The sequence below is a fragment of the Melopsittacus undulatus genome, chromosome 1 (genome assembly GCF_012275295.1).
Source record: "Melopsittacus undulatus isolate bMelUnd1 chromosome 1, bMelUnd1.mat.Z, whole genome shotgun sequence".
Taxonomy (NCBI): domain Eukaryota; kingdom Metazoa; phylum Chordata; class Aves; order Psittaciformes; family Psittaculidae; genus Melopsittacus; species Melopsittacus undulatus.
In genome coordinates this window covers 11,300,711-11,313,811 of record NC_047527.1, presented here as the reverse complement: position 1 = coordinate 11,313,811, position 13,101 = coordinate 11,300,711, and positions in this window count along the sequence as shown.

The window sequence follows — 13,101 nt, the reverse complement described above, 5'->3', positions numbered from 1 at the left end:
TTGTAAATCAGATACTGAATTAAATACTGTAGCAGGAACTTGTACCTTCTTGGGAGGAACTTCACTGATCTTTCAAAAAATGAAGAGACAAATCCCCTTCTTGAGTAAATCAAGAGACCTATCAGCTCAACAGGAGTTACTGAATGGAAATTTCAGGCCTCTATGATGAAGGAGGTCAGACTAGGATCATCCAATAAGCTTTTTTCACCTTAAAACTGGTGTCTCTATCAGCCATTTCAGTGGCATGACCTGAAATTACATCAGTTGAGGGTCTGACCCATTTCTCGCTTTCATTCTCTTTTTATCTAAGGCAACCATGTTTTCTATGCCTGTACCTCCATTTAGTAAACTCAAATTTTCCCTTCCTGTAGGAAAAAGGAAATTTGCCCTTACTCAGATGCACTGTGTTTAATTATTCCCCAAATTTCAGTGGGGAAAATCATAAAATCATGGAATCATAGAATGTTTTGGGTTGGAAGGGACCTTAAAGCTCATGAGTTCCAACCCCTGCCACGGGCAGCGACACCTTCCACTAAACCAGATTACTCCAAGCCCCTTCCAACCTGGCCTTGAACACTTCCAGAGATGGGGCAGCCACAGCTTCTCTGGGCAGCCTGTTCCAGTGCCTCACCACCCTCATAGGAAAGAATTTTCTCCTAATATCTAATCTAAATCTCTCTTATTTCAGTTTAAAAACCTTTCCTCTTGTCCAATCACTACATGCCCTTGTAAAAAGCCCGTGTCCAGATTTCTCACCGTCCTCCTTTAGATATTGGGAGCTGCTCTAAGGTCTCCCAGAGCCTTCTCTTTCCAGGCTGAACAACCCCAACTATCTAATTTCTGTAGGAGAGGTGCTCCAGACCTCTGTTCATCTTCATGGTCTCCTCTGGAGGACTCAGTTCAACAGGTCCATGTCCTTCTTATGCTGCGGGCTCCAGAGCTGAGCACAGTACTCCAGGTGGGGCACTAGCTTTATTTTTAACATGCTTATATATTTCAAGTGCACTAAGAGTGCTGAATCAAGCAATGGGTTAGACTAACACAGTGATTAGCAAAACATTTGAAATTAAATTCTTCACTCTGCAGATCTCCAAGCACATGCATAACAAAAGTAAAAATAATGAAGTGAAATTACAGTCAACATTTAAAAATACAGTTCAAGATTTTAAAGGAGTCAATGCTGCAGTTGTCCCTTAAACTAATAGCACAAATTTGTAAAGAAATTCAGCTAAGCACACCTATTAAGGTTTTCTTTTTTTCTTCTTTTTTTTTTCCTTCACTCTAAGGTAAAATTAAAGCTCTTTTGGTATGTGAATAAATTCTGATTCACCATGGTGTTTTTGTTTTTTTCATCAGAGTAAAATAATTCATCAAGCCTAAAGAGCAGATGAGAAGTCACTGAAAGAAGAAGACAATTGCATAAAGCAAAGAGCAGAGAATGGGAGTGAATACATGGTACTGTGCACTGATCAACTTCCCCTTGTTTTCTCCTTCCCCCTCCTCCCCCCATGGCAACATCAAATGCCTTTATGGAAAACTGGTCAGAGATAATCTAAATACCAGCATCATCACCAAGGAATTGTGAAATTAAATCCTAGTGTATAAGGTAAGCATAAAATGACTATTAAATTTTTACTGCTTAAGTACTGACTAGGGGGTTGTGATTTAGATAGTTTGCAATTTCAGAATGAAAGTAAATAACTTAATTAAATACTACATTACAGCCTCTGGGGAACATTACCTACTTTTTAAGCAGAAAGAGGAAAAAAGTTTGAGCATATTAATGACCAGGTGCAAAGATTTATGCCTTCACTAAAAGAAACAATAAATATTGCTATAATCAGATAAATCTCTTTTTTATCTAGAAGCATTAAGAATGGGACGTATGCAGCCATTATATCTAAATTTTTAATAAGTCTTGGTATATTTCACTTTTACTGATGCAAATGTTTTGTCTTCTTCATGATGTATGGTAAACTTCAATGTATGCTTTTTAGCTAGTTGCTACCTGTTGAATACTAACATAAATCATTTATTTGGACTATATTGTAAAAAGATACTGCAGTTCAGCTCATGGATAAGTTAGAATTATGTTAAACAAAGAATTTGTGCTTCCCTGGTTGCTTTTGCATCAGTGATTTAACAGTAATTTGCTCTTTTCCTAGCTAAACAGAATTTTCTTTCCTGTTTCTGCTTATAAATAATAAGTTTCTGGACTATAATATGTATATATACAAACACACACACATATAAATATATTACCAGTTAGAAAGCTGATTCTTATTTTAGAGTAAATTTTGGAATTAATTTAATACCAAAAACATTATCCAGTATGAATAAATATTCTGAGCATATATTGCTGTTCAGACTTCAGTGTTCCCATTAGAATGCATGGGGTTTCTTTCTTTCCAGGGGTAAAACAGAAACTTAAATACTTGTATCATAAGTCTCAACACTGTAGATGTAAAATTTTCCTTAAATCATCTGAGGTGCAGGATGTCATATCTTATTTCCAGGCTTCATTTTAATTCTTTGACTGTGATGAGCATTTCAGCTTTGTGAGTTAAACTTAAGCAACTATACAATAGCTAAATTCTCACTGGTGATCCACTGTGTTGGTTGTTCAGTCGCAACAACAACAACTGCCCAGAAGAGGGATGCTTATATCATAATTTTAAATCTTTTTTCTTCATTCACTTCTTACTCTTTTCTTAAGTAATATATCCCCTCTGGCCCAAAAACCTGTTCTGCACGTCCTCTCATTTGATTATTGCAGGTGCCCTGAAAAGAAATTAGTTTAAGAAGTTAAAAAAAGCCCAAAACAAGACCAAAGCAACTCCAAAATCACTGATAGTATAGTCAAGCATCTCTTGCTATTTTATCTCAGAGGCCCTTTTTAATTTTTAATAAGCTTACTGCTGTTCTTGGCCTTTTGGACTAGAGTGTCATTAGAAAAGGAAAATGCCATTTGGCATTAAAGGGATGTAAAGGAATAAGCAAACAAAGAAATAAAATGGTCTTTTATGAAATAAATATAAGGCATAACACTGGAAAATAATTTGTAAAAACATTTTTCTTGCTCCTTAAAGAACCAGAGTGGAAATTTTCTCTGTGTGCACTGCACACTGAATTCTGAATGTACATATATATGTGCATTTTTCATATATAACTCCTCATTTGCCAACTTGTCTCTGTATTATGATACTAAGATATTATTTCATTCTAGATAAGTAGCACTGAAAAATCTCTCTTGTTTTGGTTACAATCTACCTGCAAACTTCTGTCATAATGACCATGATCTAGGGCTTCTCATGAATGAACAGTTTTGCTATTAATATTATAATGATTCACTTACAGGTAGTTCTTTGCATCTCTAAGCATCCACTATAAAACCAGTAGACACAAGTCTGTAGTTTCAATGATAGTTAATACCAAAATATGGGTACATAAATTCTGCATATGAGCCAAGAATGAAACTTTTCAGGAACCCAGAAAGGAGAACATTTGTTTTTTCCAATAGAGATAGTGCCTATGAAACCAGTAGAGGTAGTGCTTATGAATCCCTGTTGTGAGCAAGTATCTGACCATAGTGTGCCAATGAAGAACAAAGGCTTGTTATTTATCCCTGAACACTTATGGTCTATGGGCAACTGTCACAGCCTTCACCAGCTTCCCTGTGAAAGTGTAAATCTCCTGAGATATGGATAGCTTGATATAAAAAGGAAATATATTGTCATCCTTTTTTAATTCTAAGAGATACAAACATGCTGAGAACCATTATTTTATTAATTATTTTATTAATTCTTATTGTCATTTAATTGGACAACCTTTTATCTTGTTGAAGTTATTCTCTTTCTTTTGAATACTCTGATTTAGCTAATGTACCTTGCTGCCAGCAGCACTGAGGGACTTATCCTAAAGGCTATTTAGACATGAGATACAACTTCAGTTAGGAAATTCAGCTCTGACACTGAAATAACCTTGGAAAGTCACCTTACCTCTCAGTTTTCTCACCCATCATCTGTCTTCAGAGAGTAAGGTTCTGGGTTTCATAGTGTGTGAGGGTGATATGTGAAACTGGTAGGTAAAACTCATAGCTCAGTGCAACCTTTGTCTTAGATGGGATCAAAATTTTCTGTTATCACTCCACTTACTGGACATGCAGTGAAAACTGTGTGCCTGTAAATACAGAGCCCAGTACTTTCACAGTGGACTTGACATTATAGCAACAGCAGCATTACAGCAACACATAAGCCAGGCATATCTAGAACTTCAAGAAATCTTGAATTGCAAGAGAATTGCAAATCATTTTCATTTGAGAGTCATTTATGATTAAATCATATTAAATTTCTTGCATTGTTTCCCCTTGGTCTGTGTCCAAAAAACTGGAATGCATCTGAGAGTGCACAGTTTGTGGCAGGGTGGTAATGAACTTTGCTATACCTGATAGATTTGTGAAGGGCTCTGGGTTTGCCAGACCAAGTACCAACACTGATACTTGATACAGTATCACTTGAATGCAGACATCATGGTTGTCTCATTTATCTGGGTTGATGCATGGGTTTGGTACCTACAGCAATTATTTACTCACAGTTGGTATCTTCTAGTCATCTGTAAATGCTACTTCACTTATGATCACTGACAAGATTTTTCCTCATCTGCAAAGCCTCCTGGGTTTGGTACCAGTTTTCATTTGTTGTTGAAGCATATTTTGCTCCCACTTCCCTCACACTGGCTATGTAAAGAGGCACATCTGCTTTTGTTTATTATGCCATTCATGTCAGCTGTGTTTTGCTGTACATTCTCTTTCCTTGGATATCTCCCCAGCCTTTGCGTTCACAAACAGCAGTCAAACAGAACCTGATATGCACTGAGCCAACAATCTCTGTGCCTTGGGGACTCGGCGAGCAGTTCAGTCGCAGAACACGGAGCACTGTACAATCCTGAGAAATGTCACCCATTCCTTCTATGGGACGGAAGAAACTGCCAGTACAATGAGTAAGTGTTTTAGCAGACACCAGAATATTCAAAGTAATCTTCTTGACTGACTTTTCCCAGTTCCTGTCATGAAGAGTGAAAAGATAAAATTCCTATGAAAATGATTCAAGCCCCTTCAGTGGGATCAGCTCAGCACCTGTCCAAAGCAGGAATGCTGTTAACTGTACACTGGGCAGATTCCTGGTCTACAGGAAACAAACATCAGTGCTACATCACTTGGGGTCATATTTATCTGCTGAAGTTGTTCACCATACAGTGATCTTCCAAATTATTCAGACAGCAGGTAAAAGATATCTTACACCACGATACTGATGGTCTCTGCAGAGAAAATGGTGGCAATGACTCACTAGACACTGCCTTTGGTGCACACAGTGTGTCATGGTCAAACATGCACCCAGGTGAGAGGTGTTTTCCAGCAGAAAGAAGAGGCGACAGCTCTAAAGTGGCTCATAGTGCTGGACTTCTTTCCTATCATACCATACTGGTGTCTCCTGCCCCATGACATCTCCCTGGCATGGGGAGACAAGGCTGGCCATGATGAGTCCCAGTATCTTGGCACCCAAGCCTTGAAGCATCAGAAACAAGTTGTGTCATTGGTACAGAGTACTCATCAAAATCTGCTTCTTCCAGGTAAACGGGGACAAGACTTGGTTGGCTTTTAGCAAAGTCATGTTCCATGCACTTGTCTTTGCTGCAGAAAAAGGAGAGTGGTACTGTGCACCCTCCAGCAGAGAGGAACAATGTCATCTTTCAAGCATATGCTTGTGCAATGCTGTTAAGCCAAAGCATGCCTGGTGTTCAAATGGCCTACATACAGAAGTGTTAAAAAACTGATGTCAAACAGTGGAAGGAAAAATTCATCTGGTCATTTTTTATATTGCAAGGGAATTTTATATGCATTTTAAATATACTACTAACTGATTAATCAAGGTTAGCAGCCTTTTACAGATGTGAACATGCTGAAATTATAACAACATAAATTGTGTAAAACCTTAAGCTCTGGTTACAGCTGTAAACAGATGGACCTGTAGCAGTATAAAAACCTGCATTCTCATTTCACATTGCCAGTTTATAGGAACTAGGTGTGCAATTGACCAGATGGTTGCTGACCCTGTCTTAAAAAGGTGGAACTGTGTTTTTCGAACCATTGCTCGCAACATGGCCAGGTAGTTAACCAGGTTATGCGTGTGCCTGCAAAACCTACACTGTGTTATTCAGTTCTGCCAAGTAAATATGGAGCTCACACCAGGGATCTGATGAACTCATATGAAAACTTCACATAAACCTACAATAGTTTAAATTTCAGGTAGTTTGAATTTCATACTTATTGTAAAAGGAAAACAAAATTATCTTCTAATATGTAATCAATATTCTTATAAATGTTTTTCTGCCAAAACAGATGGAACTTTTTGTGGCTACAGTTAGAAATGCTGATGTGCCTTTAACATCAAAAATTTTAACATCACACAATACCATGTCATGTAACCTCCTATTCATAGCACCTTCCCTTCTTTATGTTTTGTGAGCCACACAAAGAACTGCACAGGTATCCCTATGGTCTCCAGTGCACAGAAATCAGCAAAAAAAGACACTGTATGGCACAAACATAAAACACATGCTGACATATTCCAGGGATGCAATGGTTCTCAGCTGGGCAGCAACATCAAATGAGATAGGTGGTTTCAAACAAAGTCCAAGGAGTTCAGCAAATTTGGCTGTAGAGAAGAGAGGGGAAAAGAACCTCACTCACCAAAACCCCAAACAACTAACCTGCTGCACATGATGTTTGAGCTCCAGACAATGACTGTAATTATAATAATGAATAAGCCATAGGTAAATGCCTAATATCTTCCCAAGTGCTTAGAAACTATCCTAGGCCAAGTATTTCTCATTATAAGCAAAAAGTGCAGGTACAAGGAATAAAGATGATTTCATCAGAGGGAATGGTATTTCTATTTAGGTACTTAGAAATCTCCACAACATTAATCCCAGCCTATTGACAGGGTCCACTCTACATTAAAATCAGCAGCTTGGCAATTAGGTAAAAAACGCTGTGTTGGCTTGCAAAGAAAATGTGATTTGTGAAGCTCTCCAGGTTTCAGTCCAGGAGTTTTGTTCTAAATGTGCTGCCTCCAACACTTTGAATCCTCACATGAAAACAAAGTGCTCCTGTAATGTGACATGTCATTTTGCATAGTGTTCTGTTGGGTCCATTGCTCTTATTATTGGCTTTCTAGGAATAACACAGTGACTGCTTGAGATTTGAAAGATTAGCATTAATAGGATAGAAAAGAAGAGGGCAGCTGTTTCATGATGGCATTTAGATAGATGATCTGTCTGCTGCCTAATCCATGTATAATCTAAGCATCCAGTCAGCATAAGGCAACCTGGTAAAGAAGTTTATGTGAGAAAAACCCTCCAAATTTAGGTCTGTCTGTTTATTATGCTCTGTCTCCTATGGACTTGTGTAATTTCACTAGCCATATTGACAGCTTGCTTTAGTCTCTTTCTTTAGCTGTAGGATAAAGTTTGGCTCTAAAATTGCAGCATCTACCTTTAGATTTAATAAATTCTGTAATAGGAAATAGGCTTATAAAGCAGAGAAAAGGCCTTTCTGGTTAAACATTCACACTTTGGGGATACTTCCTTCTAATGACTCACAGGAGCTTGTGAAATTCTTTTGTTGTGATAGGCATAGTCACAATAACTGTGATAGCAAATTGTGATAGCTGTGAAAGGCTCCCGAGGGAGCCAACAGCTCAAGCACTATTTAATTTTACTTGGGTCTGCAAATCTCTGGAGCCCTCTGTAATCTCAGTCTATCTGTTATGAATTTATCATGAAGTCTGGTGTCTCTCACTTATCACTATTACTGGCTGTGACCAAGTTCTCTGAACAAAAAGCATCTTGTGATTGAGTAATGCTCAGATTTTGTGGCGGTTGTGGGTGTTCGGTGCTGTGTTTGTTTTGGTTTGTTTTGTTTTCTAACAAAACCATTTCAATAGCAAAACTTGAAGCAACTATAGAGGGAAAATTGTAACCAGGTTTGAAGTCAAACAGCGTAAACAAGATTATTTAGGGCAAAGTAAAGGTCAGCAAAGAAATGGAACGATAGGAGTTTTCACTCAAGTGGAAAACTCTTAATTATACAGCAGATTTCCAAGAAAGGAGTCTGGAAGCTGTTGCAATTTATCTGCATTCAGTGCTTCACATCCTGTACCAGCCTGACATTGCCATGCTTTATATCATTTCAGAGTATAGAATTTCACCTGCAGAGAAAGCATGTAACCTGAATTGACTAAAGTGTGGGGCTGCACAGAGATCACTCATTCCTCTTTAACTCCTTGCAGCCTTTGTGTGAGAATTGCTGCTCTTCAAAACCCTCTGTACCTCTCTTAAATTCCCGAGCCCTCTTCCTCTTTACTACTTAATCAAGGGGAAAGAATATACTAATGAATAAGAATTGTGAGCCTAATGAGTGAGAATTGTGTTTTCTTTTTTGTAATGATTCATTTACTTGCAGCCTGTTACTCAGCTACTGGATGGCTTTTTACACAGGGCTCCTGGCATGGAAAAAACCTGGTAAACAAAGCAAACAAAACCAGGCTTCATGCTGTGTGAAAACCAGCTTATTTATGCTGGTATGTTTAGTGGATATTTTCTTTAAAGCGTAGCTTTGGTTTAAAATTCTGTGTATTATGACATTTGCCTCTTGTTCCTTGTGACGTTGTTAAATTTTCAGAAGTTGCTTGAATAATGCATGATATCATACAAAGCACAGAGTAAATTTGTTAATCAATGAGTATGAAATTAGAGATTAAAACAAGATAAAACCATCTTTTCAGTCATGTAGTCCACATCCCTTTCAAGAGGTGGTGGGTTTTTTCCCTGTAATCATCAGCACTTTGTCCCGTTTGTTTGTCAGTGTAGTCAGAACTGGAAATTTCATCATTGCATTTCTGAGAATGAAATGAAATTTATTCTTTGTACAAAACTGCTTTCTGTACAATATTTAAATCAGATCTCTTTTGGATATGCCTCCACAAATGACATTTTGTACAGCTTATTCTGTAGAAATGCGTCCACTCTTCGGCATTAAATCTCTTCAAATGTAATCTGAATCTGCTATTTATGGTTCAGAAATCTGTGGGAGCTTTGCTTCCACCCAGTGAGATATGCTAAATAATTAAAACTTAAAATGCTCTTCAGAGAAGCCTTTTTGAATCACATCTGTTGTTTCTTGTAGGAATTTTCCTTCACATATGTTATTTTTTTTTCCTTGTTTCTTTTAGGGTGCTAATGAATTAATCCTATTCCAGCTACTGTTAATGAAGCAAATCTTCATTATAAGCTTGTCAAGTCACAAAAGGACAACTGTTACAAGAGGCAGGAAGTGACAGATGCTCTACATCCAACTTCCAGCTGAAGTCTGGCCCTCCTCACTGCAGTGTGCCACTTCCCCTGGAAGTCCCACCCTTCCCAGCACGTGTTCCATTTGCCACCCCTCTTTCCATTTGATTTGCCATTTTGAAAAACATCATACCCTATGTGTTCACACACTTCCCTCTAATTGGGTGGCAGGACAAGCTGCCCCTTCCAGTGTACCTGGATGTACATCAGAACAGGAATCTCCTGCCCACATATATGTTCAAGCCACCATTTATTACACTATCTTCCCCCACATGTTTTCATACTGCTCTGTGATTGACTAGCTGCCACATTTTTAAACCATCATTAAATCATAGAATGGTTTGGGTTGGAAGGGACCTTCAAGTTCATCTGGTTCCAATCCCCTGTCATGAGGAGGAACACCTTCCACTAGACCAGGCTGCTCATGATCTCAGAATACCCTCTGACTGTCCGTTTCCTTTGGATTAGGAAGTATATATATATATATACTTTTATGTGTATTTATAAGCACACAGGCAGCACTATCTGCAAATATGTCTTCCAGGTGTCCTGTTTCTAGTGACTTTCCCTGCAGTTTAGCTGGAGGAAGCTGTGATCAATATACTCTTTTTCATATGGGTATCATTTCGGAAAGCCTGCTTCCCCCAGCACACACCACCTGTAAGTACCTCAGTGAGGAAGAGCAGGTGTCTAATTAAAGCCTTATTTACTGCTGGGGCCAGGCACCAACACTTTATGATACAAATTGCCAGTTTTACTTGATGTAGGCTGGCTCCTTGCAGTTGGCACAGAACAGCGTAAGTCCATGCTGCATTGATTTTTTCCTGTTCTCTTACTTACAGGCCATCCATCTTTCACCCAGCTCTTGGGTGTTTGCCTGGAGTGAATGTTGGAGAGACCTTCAGGCTTTGGTGGTGAAAGTTTCTGGAATTTTTGCCAGACCTCAGCATTCATTTCTGTAATTCTCTCTGAGTTGTTTTATTCTGTGCTGCCGTAGCAAGCACCAGCGGCTGCAAGGGCTGCACAAACCTACAGCATAGTGCAAACATGGTTTTGTGGTGAACATGAGGAAAGCATGGAATAAAAACTGTTTTCTGCTTCATTTTAAAGACAATCATCCCCTGTCCTTCTGTCTACCTCATCCACGCTCTGCTAAAGCTTTCCCCTATCAAGGAGTGTGTCATAACAGTTTATTGAAAGTGTCTACCACATTGCGAATTTGAATCTTATCTGGGGTCTTCGGATTCTGCTGAAGTGACTATATATTATTTGTAGATCCTTATCTCAGGAGATAAAACAGCTCAATAAACTAAACAAGAAATATCCCTCAAAACACTAGTATGCGGCTCTGTCTGTCAGCTGAGGATAGCAAAGCTGCCAAGAGTAATGCAATTCTGCCACCAAAAACAAGGCATCCTGTATTTTAGCTCTGCAGGTTAAAGTTCTGTTCAGGCCTATAGCTGTCAGCTGATGGAAGCTGGAGGAGGGAAGGTTTAACACTCTTTGAGAGGCATTGAAATCTAGGGATTAAATTGCCATAGAAAAATCCAACAAGAACTTTTGGACTTTATTTCCATTTCCCCCACATGAGTGAGATTAAAAATAGCTTGATACAAGGAGTTTAAGCAAAAGGGTAAAAGTAATTATTGAAACAAAAACTATCATTGGTTCCAGCAGAACAGAGCATCTGCTCAAGATGTATATAGAATTGAGATTAGGAGATGATGACAAAATCTGAAGAACAAATTAGCAAAGCAAGTGAGAAAATACAAAGTACTTTAAGGCCATGAAGACATTAAGAAAGTGAGTGAATCATTACAAGTTAAGTCTGCTACAGAGGAGGTCAGGAGAGGACGTGCTGGAATGAAATGGGGAAATGTCTCTCCTCACCTCATTCACAGCCATTTTAAATACGAAGTGGTGAAGCTAAGTGGCATAATTAAACTCATACAAAGTAATTGAACAAGGCAGCACTAATCCACTGGTTTTGTAGGAAGCACAGGCCAGTTACTAAGCTATTACCAATAACACTCATGACTAATATCATCTTGTGGAACAAAGTATCCCAAGGGATAAGATCCTTTCTATCCTCACAGCCTAGCTGCAGTGCAAGGATTACTGTCAGAAGACAAACATGCTCTTTGAGTTAGGCAGAATTGGGAATTATTTGGTACTGGCTTATGTTTCAAGAGTGTTTTTATGAAAATCTTTATTTCAGAAAGATTAACATCTTTATCTCAGATATTTCCATATCCACCATTTTCTCCTTCAAGTACTTTTCTATTCTACAAGGTCTCACTATAATCATGTAAGGCTGTAGAAACTGCTTAGTACAGAATCCTAGATGGCATACACTCCTTCACACAGCTATTCTCCTTTTTGACTTATTTATGAACTGCAGCAATTTTCCCTATTTCTTCTTGCCTCCTTCCCTTTCCCTGAGAAGCCACTTAAACAATAATCTTTTTCTAACTCTTTGCCTCTACAAAGGAAGAACCCCTTCTTTTACTTACTGTCCAGGTAAAGAAAACAAAATACAGCATGAGTGAAATGTAAAAAAGATGTGACAGCTTGTGTTGCAATTGCCACATTTCTACCATTACGAGATGCTCTTGGTAATCGAAGTGTACTCAGCCGAGCTTGTATTAGTCAAGATGACACCTCCATTAACAAAAAAACTTGTTGAAAGATGTGGTTATGCACATTGTGGCCACTGTAGAAACCAGAACAATGAAATATGCCTTTTTGCTGCTTTTTACCAACTGCCTTCATCTGTGCTTCTCAGACAAGGACAAGGAGCAGGTGATGGGGTAAGTTTTTCTTCCAGTTTACCCCCTCATGTCATTCCTCCTCCCTGCTGCATGGGCAAAAGCATGCTTGCATGACCAGGATGTGTAAGAGTTTCTTTTGTGGGACCTCAGCATGTCTAACAACCTTGACAAATGTATGCATGGCCCATCTCTCAGTCAGCTGCAGTCTGCAAGTCTAAGGACTTTGCAAGGCACCTGCAGTGTCAATGACAGAAACATCTAGGACAGAGGAATCAACTTCAGTGAAAAACTAAGAAAGCTTTAAATATTTGTATACGTTTACCTGATTCTACTGTCTCTGTAGGTTTCAGTGTGTTTATTTATTGATTTATTTATTTAAATTGTAAATATCCATAGTTTAATTGGGAAGGCGAAAATGTTGCTGAAGTTAATATCTGCAACACCCATTGCATAGTTATGGACACGTCACTTTCTAAAAGAACTTCTGTGTGTGTGCATTAGATTGCAAAGCAGGAACCTCGTAGAATCAGGCTAGTCCTTATGTGCTTATTAAGATAAGCTTGTTGCTAAAAATTTCCTCGTGGTGAATAATAATGCCGTACTATGAAATAAATTGAGAAGCTATTGAAATGTTTGATCTCTGAGGTGCCTATGGCATAAGACACCAGCTATTTTTGTATAGTAAATTGAAACATTTTCAACCTGCTGGAACTCACTGAAGATGTTAAAAGAAGTAGTGGATGAAGGAGAATGAATGAGTATAATATACTTAAAATTGCAAACGAAAGACTCTGAGTGAAGGTCTTCACAAGAGACTATTAAGAAACTGGTGGTTAGAGGTTGCATTTTGCCATGTATTAAAAATGTTTAAAAGTTAGACTATGAAGTAAAAATAATAACCATTTTTTTCAGAAGAAGAAAA